Raw genomic sequence first — 15,339 nt, forward strand, 5'->3', positions numbered from 1 at the left:
CCCCATTCAGCCTGGGAGTGCCCCCTTGAGCAACAGTGGTGCTGCACTACCTTTTTGTTGGCACAGCATCATTGTTTTCAATGGGGCTATTCCCCCCTTTTCCTAATTTTTAGTTAAAAATAGCCCTTTTTCCCTTTGCTGCAGCAGCAAAACCTCTTTGGAGGTTCCGCGTCACCGCCACGGCCACGCCATCTCCGGCCACTGCAGTTCTCAGGAATGGGCTGCAAATGGCACTGAACGAAGTGTATGACTGGAAAGTTATTTTAATCTTGTCTCCTAAATTTAAAATGCCATAATTTCTGAATGCCTTCATTTTCACCGAACACCACTCTGATGGAAAAGTCACATCAGAATCTGTGATTAATAAAGAATTAATTACAAACTGATTCCTGCTTTTTGTTTACTTTAAAATAATGCAAAGGGCACAAGTCAACCAAAGTTAAAAAAAAATCTCTCACTGCTTTCAGAAGGAGACTCCAACATTTGCTTAAAATTGCTCATCTTTTTTTCTGGATTGAAGCCAGATGCATTAAGTTAGATGTCTTGACATTAATGTCCCTGGAATTAGTGGAAAAAAGAAAGAGCACTGCCAAATTTGTGGCCTATGTATTTAAACCCTTGTGGTACCTATCTTAAAACCCATCCTTATTTAAAATCTTTATTCATATCCAGGACCAGATAAAACAGCTCATCAGGCAAACACAGAGAAGATGGGAAATTAGCAAAGGTTTCTAATATCAATGAAAAGACAAAGAGTTATTCCATAGTCTCCTGTCTATTATGTCTGTTTCTTTTTAAAAGAGTAAAACAGCTGAGCAAAAACAGTTAAAAGTACTGAGAGAAAGGGAGTACAGGTGTCTATAGAGGTTCCTCCAAATGATTCAGAGAGGGAACTCATGAAGAAGCCCTATTCTAGCCTTCTAAATGTGATATCATGATTGTTTTTTTAGTGATAGGTGTTTTTAATGAATATTTATTGTGCCCGTAGGCTGGTTTTAGTGTTGTTACCCACCCTGAGCCTGGCTTTGGCTGGGGAGGACGAGATAGAAATGGAAAATACTAAATAATAAATCAATAACATTACACAGAGTGGGGAAAGGCCTGAGTTTGCTGGCTCTGCCCCCCACCCGCATGTGATCACTGGAATCTACATGCATATGAACTATATGCATGTAGATATGGAATCTACATGCATATGAACTATATTTATTTAATTTATTTGTTTCAAGTATTTATATACTTGACTTTCTCCTCAGCATCTCAGGATCCGAGGTGGGTAGCAACAGGGTAAAATTAATACAACTGTTTGATTAAACAATGTACCCCAAAACAACATAGACTGAACAATAAACCGAAAAACAACATGGACAATCAATCTAAAAGTGCCTTATGTTCCCACCAGCATAGTATTCTTCTTTTGCCCAGGATCAGGCTGCCCCCAAAGCTCTCTGGAGTAATGCTGGGAATGCACAGAGGCACCATCCCAAAGACTGGGAACATTTGAAAAGCAGCATTCCTGATCATCATCTATTTCTAATTTAGTGTTGCCAGGCATATGCCTACAATCCTGGGAGGCTCTGGAGTACAATTGTATGCAGAGTTGCGCGAGTCTAAGTTTATGGATTTCCATTGACTTCAAATGAAGTAACTCTGCATAGAAGTAACTCTGCACAGAGTTACTCTGTTAGCCCCAACCAGGCAGCAACGTTGTTGTCTATTTTTAATATCAGATTTCATTGGTAAGTCGAACATGCTCCCATAAGGTGGTTGTTTGCTTTGGAGAAGAAATGCTTTCCTGAAGAAGAAACTGATCACCAAGAAACCCGCTGGCAGACACAATGGCACCCATCGGCATAACTCTGAGCATCATGGGAGTACTGCTGCATGGCTCAGCGCATTCTGGGTAAAAAATTAGGTGAACCAAAAGGCTTTGATTATAAGCTGAACTAAGAACATACCTGAGGGGCATATTTGGTATGTACAAAGATCTAAGGGAGAAATGCCCATGATCAAACCCATTTTTCAGCCTTGAAAAGTAAGTCCATGTCACTGCTGAAATCTACAATAATACATTAAGCTATATATTTCTTTCTCTTTTTTGTATTCTTTATTAAGAATACCCTACTCATATTCATGGGTTTGTTTCTTTTTATGCACAAATAACAACTGGGTATTATCACAAGCAATAAATAAGCATGCTTATTCACAAATATATTTCATCTGCTAATATACTAAGCACATACTACAACAATGTATGTGTAGTCTTTGCATTTTACAGATTTAACATATTATAGGAAAGTTTTTACTCTTGAGAGTCAGTGCATCAAGGCAATATACTAATGTAGTTTATTCTATAAATCTTGTTCAACAAATTAAATCAGCCAAATGATATGCTATTAATTTACTCCATAGAAAAAGAACAAGATTTTAATGGTCTAGAACAAATAAATTGTACAAGCAGAGCAAGCTGGATGGCTCTTGGGGAAAGGTAAGACAATAAGGATGTCTGGCCTATAGCCAGTCTTATAAGTACAAGTACAAGACATACAGCAGTAAGGCAATGCTGCTTGAATAATTCTTTAGAGAAGATATGACACTGGCATGAAGGGGTTTTTCCCTTTTATTTGAGAGGGATATCCACCTGAGGTTGCAATCCTTTGCATACTTATCTTGGAGTAAGCCTAGAGATGCCAGCTTCCAGGTGGGATCCTAGGAATCCCCTGGAATTACACCTCATCTCCAGACTACAGAGATCAGTCCCCCTGGAGAAAATCAGTGCTCTGGAAGGTAGGCTGTATGGCATTTCACCACACTAAATCCCTCCCCCTCCTAAGCGCCATCTCCAGGTCTTCAGAACTTTCCAAACCTGGATCTGGCAACCCTAAGTAAGCCACTTTACACATAGTGTGGTCTACTTTTGAGTAGCCTTGCATAGGATCGGGCTGTTAGTCTATTTCAGGGGTTCCCAAACTTCTTGATCCTCTAGGCATCTTTGGAATTCTGATACTGGATGCCAGGTGCAACCACAAAATGGCTACCACAAGAAGCAGAGCCAGAGAGTGAGGTCATGCATAACTTTAACGGTTCATCATTTCAGGCATGCCTTTTAAAGGAGTATACTGTTTCAAAAATACTTTCTTGCATACACACAGTTTATCTTCAGTCACACCATGTATATCTTTGTGGTGTAGTGGCAACTGATGCCAAAGAAACTTCTTAAAAATCTGCACAGCCAATCAGATCTCCAAAGTCTAATCAGAAGCCCTGCTGGACAAAACCCCCTCCTGACCCCTTCCACTTTTTAAAAACACATTAGGGAACCATTACTTGTGAAATGTTTTAAGCAGGTCTTTGGATAGATGGTACATGAATTTGCTAAATAAATAAAAATAAAAATCAGACTATTTTATTTGGCAGCTGATTTGAAGACTGGGGAAAAAGAAAATGGTATTAATCAAAACCACAGTCAATTTATAGATTTGTTATTAGCATAATCATTTGATATAGGTAAGATTAGCAGATCCAACTCACTGCTCTCACTATTCTGGTATCTCTCACTAATATGGTATCTAGTCCAATGGAGTCAAGGGACCATGTTTCCACACTGAATTAAACTCATCAATCTCCCAATATCTACTTTGAAAAATCTTTGTAATGCTTCATGACTTTCAAAATCCTATTGCGTCTACTCCATTGATTTTCTTGATAGGTGTCAGGTCCCGGGTGGGGCTAGGAGACTGGGTAGTCGTGCGGTCCAAGGTCGAGTCAGTGGAGATCAAAACAGGAGTCCAAACGTGTCCAGAAGAAGAGTCGTGAATCAAGCCGAGGGTCGGAGTTCCAGGAATTCAAGCCGGTCAGAGAAAGGATCAGGAGCCGAAGTGGACACGAAGCAGTCCGGAAACTGAATTGTTGCTTCCACAGAGAAACCTCCCAACAGTCTGGAATATATGGTTCTCTGGTGGTGCACTCCTTTGCCCCAGTAATTACCTAGCCTGGCTCCTGTCAGTATTCAGGGCTTTGTGTTCACCTATACTCCCGTGCATTCCTGTGGTGGGTGTCTAACTCTTTGCGTAGTCTTTCCCTCAGCCTAGCTACAGGCAGGAGTGATTCTACCAGCTGCAGCTGTCTCTCCTCATTACTCATGCTAGGAGCGGGGGCTTCAGCCTTTGATAGAGACCATTTGCTAACTTCCGAGGAGGTAGAGGGCCCAGCCTCTGCCTCTGCTGCCAACTCATCTGGGAGCTCTGTCTGTTCAGTGTCTTGGTCCCTGCTGACCACGAAAATAGGCTTTTATTTTTTAAAAAAATGGAATGATCATGCATCTGGGGACTTATAGATTCATACTAGCAATTACACTATTTACTTCAGAATGACTTTCAAAACCTGGTTCTTCAGTTGCCATTTTACATCTGAAATACAGTCCACTATCTCCTTCTTTAAATTAAGAGACATTTTTCTGCCAGTGACTTCATTGGGGATGCTCCAGATCTTACGGGTCCAAGCCAGTTCTTCTCTAAATTGATGAGAGTTGTCAATTTCCATAAACATTTATCAGCCTCAAGAAGACTAATTGAGAACACACACCTATGCTGTACTTCCATCGTCAGATGACAGGTGACATCACTTTATTAACCACATGATTCAAAAAATAAATAAAATGCTTACTTTAGCCTTTCTTGCCCGATTTCTCTGTCGCAAAATAGATGCAGTTATATTTTGAAGCAGTACCTATGGAAACGCTGTCATAACACAAGCCAGCTACATTTATCTTACCTATGTTGTTCTTTTTAGCCCCCCTCCCCCTGTTTGGTATAGTGACAGGAAATTAATATTCTTGCAGACTTTGTGAATAAACTGGAGTAATCATTAGTGGGCAAGCTTATGGTCTTACAGCGGCAGATCAGCGTCAACACTGAGTTAACTTACAACTCAGTGTTGAGCTCCCACAAGCAAAACAGAGAGAGAGAGAGAGAGAGAGAGCCCATGGGAACATATCCTGGTGCCTGCATTTAAAAGAGTGGCATTTAATAAATGTTCAGTTCCAAGTGCTCATTAAGGCAAAATGTAATTATTGATGTGGCTGGCTACATCGTCGAAGTTACCTAGAGGATCTGGGGAGGGTATCTCTGGTTTCTGAGGTGATTTGTACTTTCTTACTCCCCTTTTGGACTCACACAGAATCTTATTTGGAAAAAAAAACCTCACAGGATAACTTCATTGTTTCTTCCATAGAAGGTTTAAAAGGCTTATTTTGATTGGCAAGTAAATGGTGTAAAGGGGATATCTTTTCACAGCTGAGCTGGATGGCAGTTCCCTTAAGAATTGTTATACACACCTGTAGGGTTACAGTACTGACAGGCTGTTTCACCTGGTGAGAGAGGAAGATTTCACAATCTGTACGTACCGAGAGAGACTTATTTCCAAAATGTTCAATTGTAGTTTTAATTTTTCTCCTTAGTCCCTTTACTTATTTTACCTCAGTAGAAATGACACATCAGAGGCTTTTTAAAGTTAACAACCAAGTAACAGAGATTTATTAAACACTGTACAAGGGATGGACTTGGAGGGACTTGGGCTCCATTCGTATCTGGGTCACTTTGCATGATGTCCAAGCAAATTAGCTTCCAAACTGAGGAAAACAGCTTAAATGCTATAAAAATAAGGCACGGAAAACATTTATTTTGTTGGCAAATGACTGTCTGTGAACAGTCCTTTAATACGGTCATCAAAAATCTGATTTCAAGAGATGATCATGGTGTGGGGAAATGAAGCCACTACTCAGGGCGACCTTCAATTTGAAAGCAAGTTTTCATTGGGGGGGGGTGATATCTGAACCAGCCAAAGTCTCAACCAAGGCTGCTGTTCTGAAGGAGATTGCTCATCCATGTGGGTGAGGGAATCTTCTTCAGAAGTCTGGTCAGCAACTGCTAAAGCTGGTGCTTTTAGTTGGATGATAAATCCCTCCAAATGGGACTGGGTGAGCCCCATCTTTTAAATGAGTCTTCTGCTTGCAGACTAGTCTTCTGTTGGATGATGTACTTGGAAGGTTGATCAGACCAAGTTGGCTCCAATAACACAACCTCAATCTCAAAAGGGCCCAAACTATGGGGTCCTAACAAAACCAGTCAAAGATAGAAAAATGGAAGAAGGTACAGAGCCAGGCATCTGAGCAAAGGCAAATAGCCAAAACATGAAAAAGCCGAAAATCAGCTTTTGGGGCACATTCCCAGTAGGGCTGTCAAAAAAAAAAAAAAATTCGGTACAGTTCGGATTCGGCCGAATTTGGCCCTTGTGGGTTCGGTACGTGCCGAAGTCCGAACTCCCCCACTTCGGATCCGTTCAATTCGGCGGGAATTCAAAGTTCGGAAAAAAATTCGGCCGAATAAAGCCATTAAAAACACAATCGCGCCTTTCCGCGGCTCTGGGGGGGGCATTTTTTAAGGTGGAGGTCCCAAAATTTCAGGGTAGCTTGGAGGGACCCTCCTTGCAAGAACCCCCAAGTTTGGTTAAGATTGGACCAGGGGGTCCGGAGTTATGGGGCCCGGAAGGGGTCCCCCCCATCCACCCATAGGAAAGAAAGAACAGAAGCCGGCTGCTATTCATGCAATGGGCGGGGGGGACCCCTTCCGGGCCCCATAACTCCGGACCCCCTGACCCAATTCTCACCAAACTTGGGGGTTCTTGCAAGAAGAGTCCCCCCAAGCTACCCTGAAAGTTTGGGACCCCCACCTCAAAAAATGCCCCCTCCAGAGCCGTGGGAAAAACCTCCCTATGCCTGCTGGTGCTGAGAGATTTCTCATTAAGCTTGTTTCCTCTGCGGTTAACCACAGACGCCCAAAGTGTTAACCCCTCATGGGAAGTAGGTTAATGAGAAATCTCCCAGCATAGGCAGGCATAGGGAGGTTTTTCCCACGGCTCTGGGGGGGGGCATTTTTTGAGGTGGGGGTCCCAAACTTTTAGGTTAGTTTGATGGGACACTCCTTGCAAGAACCCCCGTGTTTGGTGAGGATTGGGTGGGGGGGCTGGAAGGGGGCTTGCCCCCTCCATAAAAACCAATGCAAAACTTTTGGCTTAGAGCTTAGGGCTATCCATGGCTACTAGTCAAAGTGAATACTAGTCATGATGCATATCTATAATCTCCAGGGTCAGAGAGGTTTTGCCTTGGATTTGCCACTCTCTAGATGCACATTCCCCCCAGCCAAATTCTCAAAACTCAACAATAAGCCCCCATGCAGAGTTTGGAGAATCTGGCTGGGAAAATGTGCATCTGGAGAGTGGCAAATCCAAGGCAAAACCTCCCCTGCTTAAATGACCAAGAGGTTTACCTCCCTCACCCAAGCCTGGGTGCTACCCTACCTAATAACTAGTGCACCCTTAAACAAAGTTAACCACCAACATCACAATTCACAAACAAGGCAGCTACCTTGAAGCAGATGGATCTCCCCTGCAAGCAGGAATCACACAGGTGAGGCGGCGCAACACTCTAGGAACCCAAGCTAACTTCAACCAAAGTACACTGGATCCCCCCCATGGGCAGAGACTCACACTGACCCACTTAACTCCAGCCAAAGTTGGCAACCACAAAAAACAGCAGGAATAACACTCCCACAAAGGCAAGCCCACCCCAACCAGAACAGGTAATCCCCCCCAACCAGAAATCACAGCGTACACACACAGAGCAACAACCCAAACATCAAATTTAACATAAAGAGCCCCAAACCAGGCCAAGCTTAACAGAGACTCAGTCAGTAAAAGCCTATGCCAACTCCAGGCCACAGCAGGAATTAGAAAGCCAAACTTGGAAACAGTAGCACAGGCCAGAAATCACAGCCCGCACACACAGAGCAACAAATCAAACACCTTTAAAATGACTATTCACTGTCCTGATGCAAAAGGAGAAATTCCCACCCCACCGCACTTGCCTGCTCATTGTTTGCATGTGTGTGTTAAGTGCCGTCAAGTTGCTTCCGACTCATGGCGACCCTATGGCCATTTATTCATGGAAAGGTTTGCATTGGAGTTGTCACTCTCTAGATGCACATTTTCCCCATCTGAATTCTCAAAACTCTGCACGGCGGCTTATTGTTGAGTTTGGAGAATATGGATGGGGGGAAAAGTGCATCTAAAGAGTGGCAACTCTGATGCAAAACCTTCCATGAATGAAAGTCCTCCAAAATGTCCCATCTTTGACAGCCCTGCTCAGATCTTGCAAACGGAGGGCCGTGGCTTCTGTGGCCCCCGCAGGCGGCAGGATCGCTCGGGAGATTGGAGGGGGGATTGGAGGGGGGAAGGGCAGGCGATCCACTGCAGATCCCTCGCCTGTCTTCCCGGGACTCCCAGGAAGGCGAGCGGGGGGTTGGCAAGCTCCTCTGCTCTGCCTGGACAGGCAAAGCAGAGGGGTTTAAAGACCCCTCGCCTGTCTTCCCGGGACTCCCAGGAAGGCGAGCGGGGGGTTGGCAAGCTCCTCTGCTCTGCCTGGACAGGCAAAGCAGAGGGGTTTAAAGACCCCTCGCCTGTCTTCCCGGGACTCCCAGGAAGGCGAGCGGGGGGTTGGCAAGCTCCTCTGCTCTGCCTGGACAGGCAAAGCAGAGGGGTTTAAAGACCCCTCGCCTGTCTTCCCGGGACTCCCAGGAAGGCGAGCGGGGGGTTGGCAAGCTCCTCTGCTCTGCCTGGACAGGCAAAGCAGAGGGGTTTAAAGACCCCTCGCCTGTCTTCCCGGGACTCCCAGGAAGGCGAGCGGGGGGTTGGCAAGCTCCTCTGCTCTGCCTGGACAGGCAAAGCAGAGGGGTTTAAAGACCCCTTGCCTGTCTTCCCGGGACTCCCAGGAAGGCGAGGAACACACACCCCAGGCAGAACCGATGACAGCCCCCTTTGGCTTCCCCCCACCCACAGAAACTGCTCCCTCCCCACACACACACAGACTCTGCTTTCCCCCCCACACACACACACATACACAGGAGAAAAGTTATAGATTAAAGCCCCCAAAGGGGTCTTACTGTGGCTGTCTTCTTTTCCATCAAGAGGGGCTGAAGAGGACTTGTAAAGTAATCCAAGATGATTCCAATTAGGCACGGAACGTTTTGCTCTGGAGAAGATGCACACAGGATCGGCTCGCTGATCCATTCATCCCAATAGGGGAAAGGGGAAAGGGGAAAGGGGAAAGCCCATATCTCGGGACCCCCTGACCCAATGTTCACAAAACTTGGGGGGTTCCTTAAGAAGCTTAATCTAAAGTTCCAGTGAAAGTTTTGTGTCTGCACCCCCAAAAATGCGCCCCCTGCAGCCATGGAAAGAGAAAAGGGGGGGAGGCGATATTTCTGCCCCCACTGAACCCATCTTTACAAAACTTGGGTAGTATCTTAAGAATAATTCACTGAAGCTATGCTAAAAGTTTGGGGGCTATATCCCAAAAAAGCGCCCCCTGCAGCCACATAAATGGAAAAGGGGGGGAGGGAAAAGGGGGAGAGCCCATATCTCGAGACCCCCTGGCCCAATGTTTACAAAACTTGGGGGGTATCTTAAGAACACTGGTCTGAAACTCCTCTCAAAGTTTGGGATTTGTACCCCCAAAAATGCGCCCCCTGCAGCCATGGAAAAAAAGGGGGGAGCCCAAATCGCGGGACCCCCTGACCCAATGTTTACAAAACTTGGGGGGTACCTTAAGAAGCTTCATCTGAAGTTCCAGTGAAAGTTTTGTGTGTGCACCCCAAAAAATGTGCCCCCTGCAGCCACAGAAAGGAGCGAATGTGCACAAGCACCCCCACACACACACACGAGGATTTCGCTCTCTCTCTCTCTCTCTCCCTGGCCGGGCCGCACATCAGCTGATTCCTCCAGTACTCAATCCTGACTGATTGGCCAGAAGAAGACCCAGCTTGCCCACCGATTGGCCGGGGGAGGAGAATGCTGCTTACTGACGGTTATACTGCTTACTGACGGCCGAATTTGCCGAATTTATTCACGAACTCCCGAACTCGCTGAATTCGGCCCCCCCGGTTACCTGCCAGTTTTGAGTTCGGATCCGTCCGAACAGAAAAGCATCGAATCAGGGGAAATTCGGTTGATTTTCAGCTCGGACCGAACCGAATTGACAGCCCTAATTCCCAGTTTTTGGAATTCGAGTGAAAATAAACCTGGATATTGCCAAAACACCTAATTTCAAGTTTATTTTGGTTCAGGTTTATTGATTCAAACAGCCCTAGTGGCATCCTAAGCAGAGTTATACCCTTCTAAGCCCATTGAAGTCAATCAGCTACAAAATTGCCATTATAATGGTGATTATACCTAGAACCATGTCTCCTATTGAAACAAAATAACCTATTAAAAACAGCTATCTAATTGATTTCCCAGTACCTTTTTTTACTTATGACATTTAAAAAAACAGGTTTTAACACCATGTAAAGCCTTTTTTTTTCTTCCACACATCTAGAATGAATTTAGAGCAAAGGAAGTTGTTCTCTGGACATGGATCTCAGGATGAGGTTAAAATTCCATGTGTTCTCCATTTTTATGTGTTTAGTTACACCAAGGAAAGAAGCCATGTTTACAATCTTCTGCTAATGTGACATGAATCCCATGTTTATGTTTATCTAAAAAAAAAAATTATGATGGAGAAAGTGTCTTTCTTTCCCTGATGCCACAAAGATGGCAGTCTGCATCATAGAGCAACTCCACTGTGACTGGTCATAAGATGTCAGGACATTGGTTCAGCTACCACTATATTGTCCACTCTCATTGGCTGAAATGCAGAGAGTCCACTGCCAGGAGTTCTGTTACCTGACAGAAGTTAGGGATTAAACATGGGCCTTTACGTATGCTTAGAAAGTGCTCTGCTACAGAGTAATGGGTCCTTCACTAAGCTTCATTCCCAAATTTCACTTGTTTTGCTTTAGACTTTTGCCACAGTGTAAAAAGTCACACCAGGTTTTTTGAGTTAAATTTCAAAATCTTGCCAATGTGGACAGCAGCTTCAGTGGGAATGGAGCATCTTTATTATTATCAAAGGTCGTTCAATTTTAAATACATCTCACCGTTATTATGCCACTCTAGCTTTCATTTTCTCCTCACAGGTTTCTAGAGACCATTATCTTTGCATGCAAAGAAAAGTCTTTCCTCCCATGCTAGTATCTATTAAAGAAGCTTTCCACTTAATCACAGTGCCTTATTTAGCTGTGTTGTCAACCATTTGTTATTTCTTACCTTTCAGCTGCCAGAGCAGCACCAAAGGACTATCAGTGTAGTCATGTCATGCCAGTTCGGCACCCCTGAAAGCCATCGACCAAGAGACCTGAGTTTTGATGGGATGGAGTTGAGAACGTGTGCTACCTAAAGGAGAAAGGCCTTTGACAAAGACGAAAATGTCCTTTAAAGATAAATAGAACCATCTAACTTCCTGGCAGTAAACAAAAAGGGACCAATGATATATTGCTCAGCTGGCTCACACTAAATCAATATCCCACCCAGAATCAGATAATGATTCAAAGTCAACAGACTCAATAAGCATAAAAGTTCAGGCTTTAGTGACCCTGTGGAGCAGACTACCAATACAGTCCAGATAAGAACTAGAGGGAACTCTCAATAGCTCAGATCTTGTGCCTAAAATCTTTTTCTCTGCCTTTTTTGTTTAGATGCCAGTGAATGGGATGTCCTGAGAAAGCAAAGCCTTTCCTCCAGTTTCCTAAAACCTGAAGCTCTCTGATCTATTTTAGGTACTGTATCAAAGGTCTCTGCAAACAGCTATTGACGTCTATGTTGAAAGAAATCCATCCTATTGGTTTGCTGCATTAAGCTACTAAAATAAGTGGCCTATTTTCAAGAGACTGCAGTTTACCAAAAGGCCTTTGATGCAAGCACCACATGAAAAAAGATGAAATTGGCTTGACGTTCCATTCACACCAATGTATTGCTTTTTACAATGCAGTGGAATCACTCACTGCTTTGACTGGTGTATGTGGTGGATCACAGTGCATCCTAAACAGAGCTACACAGAGAATGATGGAACTCAATGGACTTAGAAGAGCCTAGCAATTGTTTGAAGTAGCTGGTAAACTGGCTCCTTGTCCAGAGCTAAACAGATTTAAACGAGCAGGACCTGAGGATGTTAGAATCTTGGAAAACGTCCTATGCTTCCTAAAAGTCTTACAGGCAGGCAGAGCTATAGCAATTGATATTAAAGCTTTTAATATGGTTGGCTATGGGAAAAAGAACTTGACAGGCTAGAGCAGGTAGTTTTGTGAGGTTAGATTGAAACAACCTTTTCTACTTTTCATTTCCTCTCAGTACTTGAATGCTGGAAAATTCAACAAAAATAACAACAATATTGCTTGGACCCCACTAGCAATTCTGCAGATGCAAGGATTCACTATATGAAGCTACTAAAAATGCCCCTGATATTAGGAGGCATTTTTGGTTCCTGTTGCGGTGGGAAAATCATACTCCATGAGCAAAAATCCTTGTGCCAATGGAAACGTTAGTCAGGATCCATCTGTATTACTATAGTCCATAGACAGTCTTTCCACAGAAATAACACAACAGTACCTGAATTTCATGGGTGTGTTTCTTCATTTTCTTTGCAAAAAAAAAAAAAAAGTATTTTAGAAAAAAATAACTGGATGAGTTTTTTGATTGATTGTTTTTGGTGGTCAGGCATTGTAAGTGTGCCTGCATAGCCCAAGTATTTGATTAAACAAGCCTACACAAGATGTTGCTCCACAGGGAGATGAACAAAGTTGATACAAAGCTAGCAGCAATGTTTCCAGCAGGCTTTCTTAACACAGTTAGATATTTGTGTTATGCAAATTGTATTTTGTCTCTTTCAAGTGGTAGTATTACTCCTGCTGAATTCAGGGACGTTCTGTGTAGCTCAATGACATGTTTAATCAGAACACTAATTTCATGATGTTTGCCATCTCCGGGAGATCCAAATATTGATCACGTAGACAGACTGCTGTTCTCAAGCATGCTTTCCTTTCAAAGGGTGTAACTTGGCTTATGATTGCACTATATGGTGTTAATCCAGAATGAAGAGCCCATTACAGTCCCACAAATATCAAATAGTTGTCTCAGCGATAAAATGAAGAATCAATATTAATCTTGTAAAAAACAATATGAAACCTGGCCTTGGATGTTTCTTCAGCACTAAGATTTCAAATTCCAGTTTGTTGTCAGGAAAAGCAATAGACTCTTATTTGTTAAGCACCATTATTTGTGCTCTAAAGTATTTTCATGTTCTTCTAGGAAGTAGATCCTATATCACTAATGGGATCCCAAGGTATTTTCCCATTCAAACCATCTTTCTTAAAGCAGAGTACTTGATACCTGAGATATGTGCGGTATGCTATGAGCAAACCACCCAAGAAAAGTTATTTTGCAGCCTCCCAAACTAGTATGCTGTCACAATAAGGAAAATAATTTATGAATGTCCACCATAAGATAGCAATCCCAAGGAGGTTTAATAAAGAATAAGTCTCATTTTATTCATTTGAGCTTAATCCCAGGAATGTGTTTTTAGGATTGCAGTTTAAGTCTACTGACCTATAACTTGAAGCATTATTCTCACACAGCCCTTCATTTATATGGTAAATTATAGTTCTTTGTCTTGCTGACTTCTTTCTATATATTTGAAAACTGTCATCCTGGCCACCTAGTTGGTTTATTTAGACAAAACATGTCTGCTTCCTTTGGCCTTCTTTGACTGGGTTTTGTAGACCTTTTTATTTATTGCTTTCAGTGGCTGCCTCTCTGCCTGTATGAAATGTACCATCCTAAAGTGTAGCAAAAATGAAAGTAGATGGATAAAGGTCTTCTTACCTTCCTCGTGGGACATTCAACTTGTTCAGAAAGCAATAATCTTTACCTTTCATCTTCCTTGTCTAGCAGCTGAGCTAAGTATTGAGAAGGCAAATATGATCTTGCATCTTGAGATACTCCTGCTTGGGGAAAAAGGCTTAACAGCGCATTCCTGACTGGAATGCCTGTGCAGCGGCGTTACCTCTGCCCGGCGCAAACAAATTGTGCAACCCTATGAGGTTTGCATGGGAGATATGCCACCTAAAAGGACCAGGAGAAGGTGTACATGCTTGTTAGTTCAGGGCCTCGCACACTCTAGTCTCTCAGGAGGAAGATGCAACTCTATAGATATTTGCAGGAATGGAGACCTAGCCTTTATACCACTCCTTTCTCCTCAATAGGGACCCTAAACAACTTACATTATTCTCCTCTGCTCTTTTTTATCCTCATGACAACTCTGTGAGGTATGTTAGGCTGAGAGTGTGTGACAGGCCCAAGGTCACCTAGCAAGCTTCCATGGCAGAGTCGGTATGTGAACGTGGGCCTTTCAGTAGGGCTGTTGAAAAAAAAATCGGTATAGTTCAGATTCGGCCGAATTCGGCCCATCTGGATTTGGGGTATGCCGAAGTCCGAACTCCCCCACTTCGGGTCCGTGCAATTCAGCGCGAATTCAAAGTTCAGGAAAAAAATTTGGCCGAATAAAGCCATTGAAAATACAACCGTGACTTTCCGTGGCTCGGGGGGGGGGCATTTTTGGGGGTAGAGGTCCCAAACTTTCAGCAGAGCTTCAAAGAACCCTTCTTGCCAGACCCCCCAAGTTTTGTAAAGATTGGGTCGGGGGGGCTGAGAAATGGGCCCCGAAAGGGGTCCCCCCACCCTTAATGTGCATCTCTGAGCAGAGCTTGCCGCCCACGCACAAAGCTCTCAGCCCCGACAAACAGCTGAACTGCGGGGAGCAAGGGCGGGGCAGGTGCGAAGAAGTTTGCAAAGCAACACAACTGCAAAGCAACACAACTGCAAAGCAACACAACCATGCAAAGCAACACGTTTGCAACCATGCAAAGTAACACCTGACACCTGGGAGTTTGCAAACCATGGAAAGGGACAGAGGCAGCTAGCTATGCATAATGAGCAGGAGGGGGTGGAATTTCCCCTTTTGCATTGGACTCGAGTCGGGACCAGGCAAATGCATTCTTTGTCACCATTTGAAAACCAGTTTTGAGCAAGCATCAAAATAGAGACTCGAGGGGGCACACACACCCCAGGCAGAATGGGCGAAAGCCCCGTTTGGCTTCCCCCCCACCCACAGAAACTGCTCCCTCCCCACACACACACAGACTCTGCTTTCCCCACACACACACACACACACAGGAGAAAAATTATAGATTAAAGCCCCCAAAGGGGTCTTACTGTGGCTGTCTTCTGTCCATCAGGAGAGGCTGGGAGGAATGGGTAATCCAATACGATTCTATTTAAGCACGGGAGATTTTGCCTTGGATTTGCCGCTCTGGAGATGCATACAGTATCGGGTGATCCATTCATCCCAATAGG

The sequence above is a fragment of the Euleptes europaea genome, chromosome 3 (assembly GCF_029931775.1).
Source record: "Euleptes europaea isolate rEulEur1 chromosome 3, rEulEur1.hap1, whole genome shotgun sequence".
Taxonomy (NCBI): domain Eukaryota; kingdom Metazoa; phylum Chordata; class Lepidosauria; order Squamata; family Sphaerodactylidae; genus Euleptes; species Euleptes europaea.